This window comes from Rhinolophus ferrumequinum, chromosome 25 (assembly GCF_004115265.2).
Source record: "Rhinolophus ferrumequinum isolate MPI-CBG mRhiFer1 chromosome 25, mRhiFer1_v1.p, whole genome shotgun sequence".
NCBI classification, from domain to species: Eukaryota; Metazoa; Chordata; class Mammalia; order Chiroptera; family Rhinolophidae; genus Rhinolophus; species Rhinolophus ferrumequinum.
The window spans coordinates 7,147,696-7,165,016 of record NC_046308.1 but is presented as its reverse complement, the minus strand read 5'-3'; the positions used below and the strand labels follow the sequence as shown (position 1 = coordinate 7,165,016).

The following is a 17,321-nucleotide window of genomic DNA, read 5'->3' as shown; positions in this document are numbered from 1 at the left end:
GTTTTTGTACAGCTGTACAATGTGTTTGTGTTTTAAGCTAAGTGTTATTACAAAAGAGGCAAAAAGTTAAGAAACATTAAGAAGTTTAAAGAGTTACAGGAAGCTAAGGTTAGTAAAAAAAGTTACAGGTAGCTAAGGTTAGTTTATTATTGAAGAAAGAAAAATTTAGTGTAGCCTAAAGGTACAGTGTTTATAAGGAAGTGTACAGTAATGTCCTGTCTCTCACCACTCAGTCACTGACTCACCCAGAGCAACTTCCAGTCCTGCAAGTGCCATTCATGGTTAAGTGCCCTGTGCCCTGGACCATTTTATCTTTTATACCTTATTTTTATTGTACTTTTTAATATTTAGATCCACAAATATTTGCCAGTGTGTTCCAGTTTCCTACAGTATTCAGTATAGTAACGTGCTGTACAGGTTTGTAGCCTAGGAGTATTTATCATATAGCCCAGGTGTTAGTGGGCTGGACCATCTAGGTTTGTGTAACTGCACTTCATGAGGTTTGCGTAATGAGGAAATTGCCTAATGACACATTACTCAGAACATAGCCCCTCATTAAGTGACACATGACTGCATATAGTTTTGCAATCCCACCAGCAATAAATGACAGACCCTGTTGCTCTGCATCCTCACCAGCAGTTGGTGTCAGTGTTGTGGATTTTAGCCATTCTAATAGTTTATAGTGTTATTTAATTGTTTTAATTTGCAGTTCCCTAATGACTTATGATATTGAGCATCTTTTCATATGCTGATTCACTATTTGTGTATCTTCTTTGGTGAAGTGTCTATTCAAATCTTTTTTTTCCCTATTGTTGCATTTTAAGAGTCATTGGTATATTGCAGATACAGTTTGTGAATCACCTGTTTTGAGAAATATTTTCTCCCAGTCTGTAGCTTATCCATTCTTTTAACAGTGTCTTTTGCAGAACAGATATTTAGAATTTTTTGAATTAAATGAAATTCACATAACATGTAATTAACCATTTTCAAGTGAACAATACAGTGGCATTTAGTACAGTCACAGTGTTGTGTAAACATCAGCTCTCTGTGGTTCCAAAACATTTTCATCGCCCTAAAAGGAAATTTCATACCCATTAAGCACTTACTCTTTCATCTACCCTACCTCTCTACCAGCCTGTGGAAACCACCAGGCTGCATTCTGTCTTCTTTCTTCTGGATATTTCATATAAATGGAGTCATACAGTATGTGACCTTTTATGTCTTTCTTCACATGCATTATGTTCTCAAAGTTCATTTATCTTATGTTATCAGCGCTTTCTTTCTATGGCTAAATAATATTTTATTGTATCGGTATACCGTGATTTGTTTTTCCATTCATCCGCTGATGGACGTGTAGATTATTTTCACCTTTTGAATAGTGCTACTATGAATATTTGTGTACATGTATTTCTTTGAATACTTGTTTTTTCTTTTATGGATCATGCTTCTACTGTTGTATCTGAAAGCTGTTCTCCAAACCCAAGGTCACCTAAGTTTTTTTCTCCTAGTTTCCATAGTTTTGTATTTTACATTTAGGTCTGTGATTCATTTTGAGCTATTTTTTTGTGAAAGGTGTAAGTCTTTGTCTTCATATTTTTTCATATGGATGTCCAGCGGTTTCAGTACCATTTATTGAAAAGAATGTCCTTTCTCCACTGAATTGCCTTGGCTCCTTTGTCAAAGATTAGTTGACTGTATTACTGTTAGCATGGTGTATCTTTCTCCATAACTATTTTAAATCTGTTAGGTTGGTGCAAAACTAATTGTGGTTTAAAAGGTTAAAAATTGAGAAAATCGCAATTACTTTTGCACCAACCTAATACTGTACTATATTTAAAGTAGGATTTTTGTGGAAAACCTATATAGTTGGATCTTGTTTTTTTTTAATCCACTGTGACAGTCTCTGTCTTTTAAGAAAGTTTTTGTTGAAATGTATTTGACGTAATATTGTTAATTACAGGTATGCAACATAATAATTTGATATTTGTATACGACATCACTAAATGATCTCTACAATAAGTCTACTTAACATCTGGCACAATACATAGTTAACAAAATTTTTTTTCTTAATGATGAGAACTTTTAAGATTTACTCTTTAACAACTTTCAAATATGCAATACAGTATTTTTAACTATAGTCACCATGCTGTACATTACACCCCCTTAATTTATTTATTTTATAACTGAAAGTTTGTACCTCTTGACCCCCTCCACCTATTTTGCTCATCTTTTACCTCTGCCTGTGGAAACGACCAGTCTGTTCTCTGTATCTATGAGCTTTTTTTTAAGATTCCACATATAAATTAGGTCATGTAGTATTTGTCTTTTTCTGTGATATATTTCATTTGGCATAATATCCTCAAGGTCCATCTATGTTGTCGCAAATGGCAAGATTTCATTCTTTTTAATGGCTGAATAATAGCCCATTTTGTGTGTGTGTGTGTGTGTGTGTGTGTGCGCGCACACAAATATACCAATTTTCTTCATTCATTGATGGACACTTAGGTTTTTTCTATATCTTGGCTATTGTAAATAACGCTGCAATGAACATGGGGGCGCGCATATGTCTTTTCAAGGTAGTGTTTTTGTTTCCTTCATATAAATATCCAGAAGTGGAATTACTGGATCAGATGATAGTCTATTTTTAATTTTTTGAGGAAGCTCCATACTGTTTTACATAGTGGCTGTACCAATTCACGTTCCCACCAACAGTACATAAGGATTCCCTTTTCTCCATATCCTTACCAATACTTGTTTCTTGTTGTCTTTTTAATAATAGCCATTCTAGCTGGTGTGACATGATACCTCATTGTAATTTTGATTTGCGTTTCCCTGATGATTAGTGATGTCGAGCACCTTTTCATGGATCTCTGGATATGTTGGCCACCTGTATTTCCTCTTTGGAAAATGTCTATTCAGATCTTCTGCCCATTTTTAAATTGGATTGTTTGTTTTTTGTTCTTGAGTTGTATGAGTTCTTTATATATTTTGGATATTAGCCTCTTATCATATAATTTTTCCCGTTTGGTAGATTGCCTTTTCATTTTGTTGATGGTTTCCTTTGCTGTGCAGAAGCTTTTTAGTCCGATGTAGTCCCCTTTGTTTATTTTTGTTTTTGTTGCCTTTCCTTTTGGTGTCAGATTCAAAAAAGCATCACCATGACTGATGTCAAGGACCATACTTATGTTTTCGTCTATGAGAATTTTGGTTTCAGGTCTTACATTCAAATATTTATTCCATTTTGAGTTAATTTTTGTGTATGGTGTAAGATAGTGGTCCAATTTTATTCTTTTGCATGTAGCTGTCTAGTTTTCCCAAAATCATTTATCAGAGAGACTGTCCTCTCCCCCTTGTATATTCTTGGCTTATTTGTCATAGATTAATTGACCATATGTGTGTGGGTTTATTTTTGGAGTCTCTATTCTGTTTCATCCATCTATGTGTCTGTTTTTATACCAGTACCACAGTATTTTGATTACTATAGCTTTGTAATATAGTCTGAAATAAGGGAACATGATGCTTCCAGCTTTGGTCTTTTTTCTCAATTGCTTTGACAGTTTGGGGTCTATTGTGTTTCCAATTCAAATTTTAGAATTGTTCTATTTCTGTGAGATTTTGATAGGGATTGCATTGAATCTGTAGATTGCCTTGGGTAGTATGGACATTATAACAATATTAATTCTTTCAGCCCATGAATACAGAGTATCTTCCCATTTATTTGTATTTTCTTGTAGTTCTTTCATTAATGTCTTATAATTTTCAGTGTATAGGTGTTTAACCTCCTTCATTAAATTTATTCCTAGGTATTTTTTTCTTTTTGATGCAATCACAAATGGGATTGTTTTCTTAATTTCTCACCGTTATTAGTGTATAGAAATGCAATAGATTTTTGTATATTGATTTTGTATCTTGCAAGTTTACTGAATTTGTTTATTTTAACAGTTTTTTGGTGGAGTTTTTAGGGTTTTTTATATTTAATATCATGTCATCTGTAAGTAGAGACAGTTTTACTTCTTCCTTTCTACCTGAATGTCTCTTATTTCCTTTTCTTGCCTAATTTCTCTGGCTAGAACTTCCAATACTATAAAAGTGGCAAGAGTGGACATCCTTGTCTTGTTCCTAATCTGAGAGGAAAAGCTTTCTGGTTTTTTTACCATTGAATATGATGGTAGCTGTGGGCTTGTCACATATGGCCTTTATTATGTTGAAGTACGTTCCTTCTATACCCACTTTGTTGAGAGTTTTCTATTTGATCATAAATGGATGTTGATTTTTGTCATACAGTTTTTCTGCATCTATTGAGATGATGATATGATTTTTGTCCTTCATTTTGTTAATGTGGTGTATCACATTGATTGATTTGCACATCCTTACATCCCTGGAATAAATCACACCTGATCACGGTGTACAATCCTTTTAATGTATTATTAAATTCAGTTTGCTGATATTTTGTTAAGATTTTTGCATCTATGTTCATCAGGGATATTGGCCTTTCTTGTTGTGTCTGTCTCATTTTGGTATCAGGGTAATGCCACCTTTGTAAAATTAATTTGAAAGTATTCCTCTTCCTCCTCCTCCTTCCTCCTCCTTTCTCTTCCTCCTCCTCCTTCCTTTTCCTCCTCTTTCCTCCTTCTCCTTTTCCTCCTCTTTCCTCCTCCTCTTCTTTCATCCTTCTCCTTTCTCCTCCTCTTCCTCTTCCTCCTCGTCCTCCTCATCATCCTTCTTCCTCCTCATCCTCCTTCCTCTTCTTCCTCTTTTTCCTCCCACCCCTCCTTTTGGAAGAGTTTGGGAAGGATTGGTATTCTCCTTTGAATATTTGGTAGAATTAATCTGTGAAGTTACCTGGTCCTGGATTTTTGTTTGTTGGGAGGTTTTTGATTACTTGTTCAGTGTCCTTAGTAGTAATCAGTCCGTTCAAACTTTGTATTTCTTCATGATTCAGTCTTAGTAAGTTGTATGTTTCCAGGAATTTATCCATTTCTTCTGGTTTTCCAATTTGTTGGTGTTTAATTCTTCATAGTAGTCTCTTATGATCCTTTGTATTTCTGTGATATCAGTTGCAGCATCTCCTTTTTAATTCTGATTTTATTTATTTAAATCTTCTTTTTTGGTGAGTCTAGCTAAATGTTTGTTAATTTTGTTTATCTTTTCAACGAACCAGTTCTTAGTTTCATCAGTCTTTTCTATTGTCTTTTAAATCTCTATTTCATTTATTTCTACTCTGGTCGTTGACATTTCCTTTCTTCTGCTTACTTTGGGCTCCATTTGTTCTACTTTTTCTGGTTCTTTGAGGTGTAATGTTAGGTCATTTACTTTAGTTTTTTCTTATTTCTTGATGTAGGCATTTATCTCTGTGAACGTCCTTCTTAGAACTGCTTTTACTATATCCCATAAGTTTTGGTATTTTGTATTAACATTTTCATCTGTCTCAAGGTGTTTTTTGATATTTCTTTTGATTTCTTCTTTGACCCATTGACAGTCACTGTCTTATAATTGTTGTATTTAGACCATTCACATTTAAAGCAACTATTGACATGGTTAGATTGATATCTACCATATTTATAACTTTTTTATTTGTTGCACCTGTTTTTTTATTTCTTTCTTTATTTTCCCCTCTATTTTTTCTTTCTCTGGTTTTAATTGAGCATTTTATTTGATTCTGTATATATATATATTTTCCCCCACTGGGTACTTTAAATTTTTCTTTTAAAAATGAACAATTTAATTATGATGTGATTTGATATTATTTTCTTCATATTTATTGTTCTTGGGATTAATTGACCTTTTGAGTCTATGAGTTTATAATCTTCATCAAATTTGGAAAGGTTTTGTGTATTATTTCTTCAAATGTTTTTTTTTTGTTCTCCTCTTCCCCACCACTTCATTCCTTGCAGGCCTCTTATTATCTGTGTATTAGGCTGCTTGAAGCTTTCCCAGTTCACTGATGCTTTTTTCAGTTTTTGGACTCTTCTTTTCTCTGTGTTTTTCATTTTGGGTATTTCCTATTGCAGTGCTTTCAAGCTCACTAGTCTTTTCTTCTGCAATATCTAATCTGTGTGTGTGTGTGTGTGTGTGTTAAAATCTCATCTATTGTAGTTTTTGTCTCTAGCAGTTTAATTTAGTTCTTTTAAAGATATGTTCCATGTCTCTATTTAACTTACTAAAAACGTGGTATACAGTTATAATAACTTTTATTATCTTTTACTGCTAATTCTAATACCTGTTTCAGTTCTGGGTAGGTTTCAGTTGATTGATTGTTTTCCTTAGTATGGGACATGTTTTTCTCCCTCTTTGTATCCAGTCTTTTATTGGATGCAAGACATTTTGAATTTTATCCTTTTGGGAATTAGATATACCTGTACTCCTATAACCATTCTTGAGTTGTATTCTTGGGTGCAGTTAAATTACTTGGAAATACTTCAGGTCTTGCTTATATGATTTTTTAGGTAGGTCTGGAGCAATGCTCCGTTTTAAGCTAAATTATTTCTCACTATTGAGTGGCAAGGCTTCCCTAGTACTCTACCCTATATACCCTGTTGAATTGTCAGGTTTTTAAATGTTGGTAGTGGAAAAAGGCACTATTTTTGGTTCTGTGTGAGCTCCAGATATTGTTCTCTCTAACCCTTTTAGATGCTTCTTTTCTCAGCTATGGGTAGTTTTCTTACATAAATGCATCAACCAGTACTTGGCTGAACACTCGAGGAAGACCCTCTGTAAGTCTCTAGGATTCTCTGAGCAGCTCTTTCCTCTCTAGCATTCTGTTCTATGAACTCCAGCTGCCTTGGTCTCCCTAGATTCTCAGCCCTGTCTCCTGAACTCAGAGTCCGCCAGGCTCTGCCTCAGTTTACCTTTCCTGTACTGCAGTATGGAAACTCTCTCTAGGAAGTAAGCTAAGGGAGACATATGGCTTGTCTTATGTTTTCCCATGTTTCACAGATCACAGTCCTTTGTTGTCTGATGTCTAGTGTCTTGAAAACCATTGTTCCAGATGTTTTATGTGTTCCAATTATTTGCCAAGGAGGTAAATCTAGTACTTTTCACTTCATCTTGGCCAGAAGTGGGAGTCCCAGTTTATTTTTTAGCCACTTATGTGATGACATTAGGGCAGGTATCTTTGTGTCATTTTTGTAATATCAAGTGTTTTTATCAAAGCTGTTTGGTACAAATTTCATAATTAAAGCTCAGGGACTGAAAATATGTTAAAAAAAAAAATTCAGCCTTTGGGTATTCAGGGTTAATTTAGAAATATCAGGAGAAGGTATTGTTTAAATAATTCTTAATAAATATCTAAATTATTCTGTAGAATAGAAAATAAATATCTAGACACTTCCAGGTTAAAGTGAAATATTCCCCATTGTCTTTCCTCCTAATAAATTATGCCAGTTTGGAGGGGAAAAAATGGCTCTTTTCTTTAGAAAATTGAGACCCACAGTTCAGATGAAATAGTTCAACTAGTCCATTTATTCAATTTTAGGAGAGTAATAATAGTAGACAATGAAATATACCTAGAGTTAGGAGACTTGGATTCTTAGTTTCTCTGTTAAAAATCTATATGACTTTGAAAGTCATTTGATCTTTATCCCTTTTTTCCCCTATAAGCTGAAAACCATTATTGCTTGTCCAATCTACTTCATAGAAATTTTTGAAATATTAAATAGGATGTCTGTTCATATATTTTGTAAAATTAAAGGTACTGTATGAATATATGATGTTTTTATAGATTTCACTGTTTGAGCAAGGGAATCAAAATTACTAATCTAAGTACTACACCACAAGTGGTTGCTTCTTCCCAGTCCTGAAAGTAGGTTCAGTTTATTACTCCGTTTGGAAAGGTTTCTGAACCTTGTTTTGGGTAGTTTCCTATGGAGAGGTATGTTTGATAAGACAGAACCTCTAGTCTGACAAGATAGGTTTGTTATGATGATGTGTCAAGGAATTAGAGCCTCCTTTTCCCAAAATTGGTTTGTAAATGGTCAAAATGTTCTAGATGTTTTAGCTAGATATAAGAAACCTGGAGTTGTTCAGGGAGGAGAATTAGCTCGGTACAGCCGAAGCACCTTTATGCCACTTCACTGAAATGGAACAGAAGAAATCAAAATCATTTACCCACATCTCACAAACCCAAGGTAAGCTGTGAGACGAGAAAGTATTCTCCGACTATATAAGCCGTCAGAAGAGAAATAGTAGTGCCCTGGACCAGAGATTATGAGATCTTGGTCAATACCGAACCAGAACTGTATTTTATCTAGTTTAGTGCCTCTTTTAAGAGTTAAGGTACTAAGTACCCAGCAAGACCCTTCTTGTCTCTGAATTCTTTTTTAAAACGGAAACAGTAGCAAAGCCTGAAACTTCCCAAGTCTAGCTTAAATTTAGTTTTCCACGAGTCCTAGGTAAATAGGCAGAGCCATTTTCTTATATAGCCTGTATTGATCTTCTAATAATCCATTACTGTTGACCTATTTAACTTGACATTACACCCAGGCATCAGTTTTACAGAATCAAATTTTCCTAGAGTTAGTTTTTAAGTCCCTGAAAAGATCACCTTAAGTCTGGTACCATAGCTGAATTTCTGCTTAGGCAAATTAGGATGAGAATAAATCTTTAGCGCCTAACTTTCACATGTACCTGCTTCCTATTTTTTCCCATTTTAGAGCAGGGTATTAGATGTTATACTTGATTATTCTATTATTCCATTAAAAAGCTAAAGAAAAACTGTTTCTCTGCTCATAACACTTCTAACACCGAATGTGTTGTCTCTACACCAACCAATTCCCCAACTTTCCAGACACCAACTGGGTGTCCTACAATTCAATTTTGACACTAACAACCCGGAAAGTTAGCACAGATCCCACAGGTTAAGAGCTCAGTCCCACAAGACTGCCTTCTACTTCAGATGCCAGTTACAAGTAGTGGGTCCCCAGCTTACCCACACTTCTGTCTGACTTGGCTACAAATCAAGGGTTCCCATGACCCCCTCCTCAGGTTCAATAATTTGCTAGGATGGCTCACAGAACTCAGGGAAATACTTATATTTACCAGCTTATTATAAAGGATATAATTAAGAATACAGATGAACAGCCAGATGAAGAAATATATAGGACAAGGTTTGTAAGGTTCCTAAGCGCAGGAGCTTCTGTCCCCATGGAGTTTGGTTGTGCCATTGTCCTAGCACGTGGATTTGTTCACCAACCCAGAAGCTCTCAGTTCAGAGATTTTTTTTATGGAGGCTTTATCATGTAGGCGTGATCAATTATTAACCCAGTCTCCAGGCCCCTCCTCTCCCTTGGGATAGGGCTGAAAGTTTCAAGTCTCTAATCATGGCTTGATTTTTCTGGTGACCAGCCCCATCCGAAGCCATCAAGAAGCCCACCAAGAATCACTGTATTAAAAGAAAAAATGCTCCTCTCACCCAGGAATCTCCAAGGGATTTGGGAGCTGTGTGTAAGATGCTCCTATCACTTCCATCACTCAGGAAAGTCCACAGGTGTAAGGAGCTCTGTGTCAGGAACCAGGGGCAGAGACCAAATATATATTTCTTATTATGTCACAAAACAAACCCAAACTTGACTCTTTTCTCTCTCTCCATGTTACTGGAGCTTCCTGGTACCTAGTTCAATACTCTTTAGAGACCTCGAGACCAAGACAGAAATACATACTTTCCTCAAAAATGGAACATTTTCATTTTTTAAAGTTTTTCAATTAAAATTCTTGGTATGTATAATTTATAAAACTGTATAATTTATAAAAATAACATGTTTTCAATAAAAATTTAAAAAGAAGGGTATACAGGTAAAAGGTAAAAGTTTGCCTCTTATTTTTGTCCCTGATTTTCACAGTTTGATTGGTTCAGATCAAATGTCTCTACTTTTCAAAATTCTCCTCTAGCTGCTTCTTGAGAAAAAAGTTGGGAGTGAGAGAAGGCAAGGGCATTCCTTGTTTGCACAAGCAGGTGAAGAGCTCCTAGATTTTCCAAGAGTCATAGTAAAGAAAGAGAACCAGTCACCTGATCTAAACAAACAAGGTATCCAAGTTTCAGAATCTAGATTTCCATTTCCATTCTTTGATCAGGAAGATGCTTTTTGAAAACCGGTGCCAGTATTTGTAAAACATAGCAGCTATTAATCATTTCCATTGATTCGGAATGAAAGAAAATGGGCTTAAGCAGTAATAGGAAAGAATTTAGTTTGGGTAGAAACCTTGAAGATTGCTACAATAGGAATAAATAAATCATCAGGGTCACTTTGGTGTTCAGATGTGTCCATATTATTCATCTGTGTGAAATGTATTTGCTATTTTTACATGAAGTCCAGGTGATACACTAGATAAGTGGTGCAATGCTTCCTAGACTTTAGGATTTTAGAAATGAAAAAAACTTAAAAAAAAAATGTTGCTAACTTTATATTTTGCTAAATTGAGAACACTTAAAAAAAACTATGTAATTTTAGAAAAGGAATAACAATTGACACTAAAAACCTAGGTAAAATATAATCTCAGAATAAAGGATGATTTCTTTAAACAAGTAAATTTAGCTATATGAAAAACTTATTACATTGCCTATATGTTTCTCAATATTTTTTAGACCAGTGACTATTTTTTCAGGGATCAGCACTAATTTTGGAACCAGCATTTAGAAATTATTGCACTAAATGGCCTTTTAAAGTCCTTTTCAGTTTTAGGATGCTAATAAAGCTTCAGGACTCATGAATATTTTTCTGGTTTGAGCTTTTCTTCCTCTGCTGGGTGGGTGTGAGATGCAAATTAGAATCAGGCTTATTCACCTATTATAACTTCATTGTTTGCCAGCAGTTATTGAGTTCCTCTCTGATTTAGATAGAAGAATTTTGTGGGAAACCCAGAGCTGATCAGGGGGTGGGGGCGGGGAGAGAACTGGCTCAGTACAGCTGGGGCACCCTTGTGCCACTTCACTGAACTGAAAAAAAAGAAATCAATCATTTACCAAGAGCTAGTCTTTTTTTCTGGAACTTACTAAGAAGCCAAGTGAATTTGAGAACAAAGCCATCAAATAAGTTGAGATGTGTTTCTTTTGTGAACTCAGCTAACCAGGTATTACAGTGCCAGAATAACATTTGGATCAGAAGGCTTTGTCTAGACAATAGCATCTGGCTCTGAAAGATGGAATCTGATCCATAGTCTAAGATGCTGAGATTTTTTTATTCTATTAGATGACAAGTTCTGTACTGAGAGGATTGATTTGGTTATATATGATTGTCCCCCACATCAGTCTTGGGGTCAGGAGCAAATTCAGTGCTTTTTCCAAAAGCGTCTGTGAGTATTGTTGTAATGATATTTCTCTTTATCAAAGATAACTGCTATGGAGAAACAAGATAATGGGAAAGTGACTGTCAGACACGGTCCTGGTCAGCCTCTCTGTTTACTCTTGGCTAGTTTAGTGTTGATTTTGACACAGGTTGAAGTATCAGCAGTCATCTTTTCTTAGTGAATGAACCCAGTTTCATTTCCTGGAAGAATATGTTAGTCAGGTACTTTAGAATATGTTAGTCAGGTACTTTAGAAACACTAGTTTGGATTGCAAATGAGTTGGAGTCAAACATACTTACGTTCAAATCCCAGCTCTGGCATGTACGGTATTAGCTGGGTGATTTTTAAGAAAGTTAACTTCTCTAAGTTTTAGTTTCCCCAAGTAAAATACTAGGAATGATGATAGGATTTTTAGGGTTGTTGTCAAGATTAAGTTAGACAACAAATGCATAGTGCTTGCTTGCCCTTAGTGTAAACTGTTGTTGTTCTTCTTATTTTTGGAGGGAAAATAAGATCTCTTCCTAACCTCCTTAAGAAGAGAATTCACTTGCAGGCCTTTCATTTCGTTCACATACTTATTGATCCATTACTTGAAGAATCTACCTGACAATAGGAAGCAAGGCCTATTAAAAATATTCTCTCGGCTAGGATTGGATTTAACTCTTTTTGCTTGTTAATGTATTCTCACTGCCTCTCTGACCTCTTGGACTTAGCCTGCCCAACTAACTCCAAGGCCTAAATTTTACAGTGGCTCGGGGTTTATAGAACATTACTGCTGTGATTTTTAGGATCTTCTAATAGTTTAAATGTCATAGGAGTTCAAAGAAACTTTTGCTAATTTGATAGCTGCTTTCCCTGGATTTAATCCCACGCTTAGAGGCCCTTCTACATGGGTGGATTTTTTTTTAATTTTTTTGAAAAAGATTTTATTGGGGAAGGGGAACAGGACTTTATTGGGGAATAGTGTTTACTTCCAGTACTTTTTCCAAGTCAAGTTGTTGTCCTTTCAATCTTGGTTGTGGAGGGCACAACTCAGCTCCAGGTCCACTCAGCTCCAGGTCCAGTTGTCGTTGTTACTTGCAGGGGGCGCAGCCCACCATCCCTTGTGGGACTCGAGGAACTGAACTGGCAACCTTGCGGTTGAGAGCCCACTGGCCCATGTGGGAATCGAACCGGCAGCCTTCAGCATTAGGAGCATGAAGCTCCAACCGCCTGAGCCACCAGGCCAGCCCCTACATGGGTAGATTTCTGATCCTAGTCCCCTAGGTTCACTTTTATCTCTTTTAGCCATGATATACTAACCAACATCTGATTAATGCCATGGCACCATGTCTGATCCGTGACAGAACAGAACAGATTTATAGAACAGATTTGTGTCATAACCAATCAATCCCCTTTGTTGGGAGTAAGTACTCTTTTTTTTTTTTAAATAAGTTTTATTGGGGAATATTGGGGGACAGTGTGTTTCTCCAGGGCCCATCAGTTCCAAGTCATTTTCCTTCCATCTAGATGTGGAGGGCGCAGCTCAGCTCCAAGTCCAGTCGCCGTTTTCAATCTTTAGTTGCAGGGGGCGCAGCCCACCATCCCACGTGGTAATTGAACTGACAACCTTGTGGTTGAGAGCCCACGCTCTAACCAACTGAGCTATCCAGCTGCCCCTCAGGAACCTCAGCAGTAGCATGTTATCTTCAATCTAGTTGTGGAGGGCGCAGCTCACTGGCCCATGTGGGAATCGAACTGGCAGTTCTGTTGTTCAGAGCTCGTGCTCTAACCAACTAAGCCAACTGAGCCATCCGGCCGCCCCAAGTACTCTTAACAGCAACAACAACAACAAAAATCCCTTGTACCCTAAGTCCATGTACTAGTAGCTTTACCTGTCATCCTAAATGTTTTGGGTGATCTAGAGTCTACTTTGGAGTAATTTTCTCATATTGTTTTCCGTTGCTCAGAAAATAGGTTATGTCTACATAGACATATGTCTCTATAAACCATAGAGACAGGAAGGAAGTTGTTCAAAAAAATCTCATCAGAGTATTTTTATACTTGATTTGTATTATTCTATGATGAGCTTGAGCTGCCATCTTTTCAAGACAATTTTACAAAGAAGTAGAAAACCATATGTTTGAGATAGTTTTAGGTACGGTATGTTCATCTTATAAGGAGTGAACTAAGTAAGTTATTGAGGTCTCATTTAGTCTCAGGATTCAATTAAACAAAATAAGGTCTGATTTTAAAACTAGGACTCTGCTTTAGGATCCTGTTGGATCTGCTTTAGGCTGGTGTAGGGGAGATGTTAGACAAATAAATTCTTACATTAGTTTTTCATTCATTTAATAATAGAAGCAAAATAGTTTCTGCCATGTAACAGACCATAAATAAGTCAGTTTAAAAACGAATTCACTTATAGTTTTTGTTTTCTCATCCTAAAAATATTAATAGGATGAAATGTTAGCTATATGTAAAAGTACTTTTAAGTTATAAAGCATTATACAAATATAAGATTAGGTAGAGGGCTGTTGTTTGTCTTTCCTATTATAGATTCTTCTTAATACAGGGTAGTCATTCTACCTATTTGCCTCACTGGGATTTTAAGAGAATAAAGTTGATGAGTGTTAGGTTTCTCAAAAGAATACAAAGTAGTTAAGGTGATAAATTTATAATTAGTCACTTCTGTTTGATATTGAAGAATGTTAACATTAATCACAATGGTTAAGGTTACTAACAACAGTATCTTTCAGGCTTTAAGAAATTTTTAAATCTGAAAACTGCAAGAAAAGCCAAATTTAGAATGTTTATGTATCTAGTGTGATGGTGGAGGAAGTCTATCAGATGTAGTGACACCCTGGTTCCCTCTACTGGGCTTAAATGAAATTACCTATTGCTTCTTAAGACTTCTGTTTTTTCATCATAGAATGGTCAGTCTGAAGTGGCAAGAGGAGGGGAAGGCAAGGGAATCAGACCAGGTTTCAAATTTTACTGCCCATATTGGAGACACGTGTAACTTAGAGGACATCACTTCCTACTATAAACCACCACTTCTCTCACATGTTCACCTTAGTAACAATGGAAAAGTTTGGAGGATCTTTCTCTACAGATTTTCTTAAAAAACTAAACTTGCATCTCTGCCTGTGGCCTTGGATAAAGGTACTCAAGTTGTTAGATAAATATTTATTGAGTGTTTACAATGTTCCAGTCATTATGCTATACTCTGGACCACACATTGATGAACAAGATAGATAAATTTCCTACCCTCATGGAGTTTACAGTTCTAGCAATAATTCATCTCAAATTGTTGAGTGCCTGCTGTATATGAAGCTCTGAGCTAAGCTGCTAGGTGAGGATGGCTATTTGTATGATGGTCTAAATATAGAGACAAAATATGATTCCTCACCTCAGGGAGCTTAAAGTCCAATGGGAAGCTAGACATATATATACTTTATATAAAACATTACAGTACAAAGCAAATTCCGTTCTTTAATAAAAGTAAGAATTAACTAGGAATACAGAAGAAGTGATTGGTTCTAACTGGGACGATTAAGAAAAGTATCACAGAATGGGTAATCAAACCAAAATTTCACCTAATCATAAGTTTCAGCCTCTCATTGTATCTCTTAGGAGCAAAATACATCTATCTGATGTTCCTTGTATTTTTTTTCCTGAGCAATTTGAGCAGTAAAATGGTCTAAAGTCAGGCAGTATAAGGAAGGAGGTCCATTCAGGTCTCAAGGTCAATGGTGATGGCAATAGTCTCGGTCTGCGCTGGAGTATGTGGCCAAAATGGAGGCCTGGCATTTTTACTTAGTGAGCCTGTTCAGGATGATTTTACACGAACTCTTGGGTAGTTTGCCTAAATTCTTGCCACTAAATCTGCTTTCTAACACTGAGTCAACACCTATATTTTCGTGACTCTCTCCGACATCCAGTGTCTTCTGTTATTTTAAAAAATAGCTTCCCTGTTAGTTTTCTTAAATGTCCCTACAGGGTTTTGCAATACCCCTGTAAACAATGACACATACTTATTTTCAATGCTTAAACTATGTGCCATGTACTATAAAAAGTACTTTATGTGCTCGCTTCGGCAGCATATATACTAAAAGTACTTTATATATATTATTTCATGTAATTTTTACAGCAACCCTATAAATGTAGATACTTTCATTCTCATTTTATAAATGAGAAAACAGGAAATTTAGAGAAGTGTAGGTAAAATGTTAAGAAAAACTTCTTTCTCTGTCTCTGTGGACAAATTTGACCTTGGATTAACTTCCTACTCTATTCTCCTGCAACCCTGATAAGATGGAACATCACAAGTTGTGTTACCACGCAACATTGTTTATGGTAAAAATGACCTCTGGTAGATAAAATGCACCTAGACTAGGAAGATTGTAAATAAAGTATAAATACCTGTCTTTAGGCTTCTCTGAATAATCTTAGAATTAGGCATGTTCCTTACAGGGACCCTGGAATCTAAATTCAGAAGTATTAGTTCCTGTGTGGGACCTAAGCCAAGATAGCCATTCCCTTGATAATGGCATGTGATTGTGTCCTCTCTTATTTAAGCTGTCACTTTGGCTGCCAGGAACTAGCTCCCGAAGAGCTGCAGAGACTTTCAATGAAGAGAAATGCCTGGGGCTGCCCTGCTGGTGCACTGTGTCTCCTGGCCTGTATCTTTCTGAGCCAGAATGTGGCTTGTGATTGTCATGTGAGTTTGATTGTGTGGTTGAGCCTGGTGGGCTGTGCAAGAGGTGAAATCATTTGACCCACAATATATGTGAATGGGCAGTTCCAGGAGGAAATACAAAGGCCAATAAATGAAAGTATGCTTAGTCCCATTAGTAATTAAAGTTTAAATTAAAATGATAATGAGATGGCAAAAATTTTAAAGACAGGTAATGCTACCTGGTGAGAATGTGAGAAAACAGGCATATTTTCTGGTAATATAAATTAGTAAAAAATTTTGGTAGGCAGTTTGGTGATATTTCTCAAAATAATAATTTTTCATATCTTATAACAATTTTACTTTTAAGAATCTATCCTATGGAAATATTTGCACAACTGGGCAAAGATTTGCAAGGATATTCATACATTACTTTTTGTAATAGCAAAAAGTTGGAACCCAAATATCTATTAGTTAGAGAATGATTAAATAAATATTGGTATATGCAAATAGTGGAGTAGTATCCAGCCTTTAAAAGTAATGATCCTCAAATGATCAACAGATATAAGTATTAAACACTGATGGCTGCTTATATTACAAAAAGAGAAACTCTCTGATATTATGTGCCCCTTGATGGAAGCACACATCACAACCTATGAAGTATTACTGCCCAAAAAAAAAAAAAAAAAATCAAACCTGAATTTGACCTATTGGGGTGGTGTTATGTATCTAACCACCAATACATAAGAAATACAGATACAGAAAAATATGATAAACTATACCATAGGGATGCAAGCAAATTGTGGGAAGCTATAGGATAAAAAATATGGTTTCTTCAATAAATAAATTAAAAGAAAACACCCAAAAGATGGAAGGGGAACCTAGCGATTAAAACAGGTTTTTAAAAAAGTATGTCTCAGAGGTAGGATAGGTGATGGAATAGCTTGGCAGATCCTCTCCCCAGTGAAACAACTATTTAGCTGTGAAAATTATTAAAACAAAACAAAACCAACCATTTAAAGTCCTTGGAAATTGTCCTAAGGACATATAACAAATGGAGAAATATTTATTCAAGAAAATCTACTAAATCTTGGTAAGAACAATGAGAATGTGTCACATTTGAGACATGACTTGTTTCCATTCCCTTCCTCTCAGATGTTTGTGATGAAAGCTCTAATTGAGTTGTTTGTCTTTTGGTTGTTGAGTTGTAAGAGGTTTTTTGTTTGTTTGTTTTTTTAATATATTCTGAATAATAGATCCATAACAGATATATGATTTGCAAATATTTTCTCCCGTTCTTTAGGTTATCTTTTTACTTTCTTGATAATATCCTTTGATGCACAGATGTTTTTAAAAATAATTTATGCAGGTGTAATTCACATAA

At 35.7% G+C, this 17,321-nt stretch overlaps 1 protein-coding gene across 4 annotated transcripts in view; it reads left to right on the top strand.

The window, feature by feature from the left end:
* Positions 1–17,321, top strand: part of TMEM116 (transmembrane protein 116) — a 58,559-nt gene that overhangs the window by 22,147 nt on the left and 19,091 nt on the right. The gene's annotated exons all lie outside the window — the stretch shown is intronic.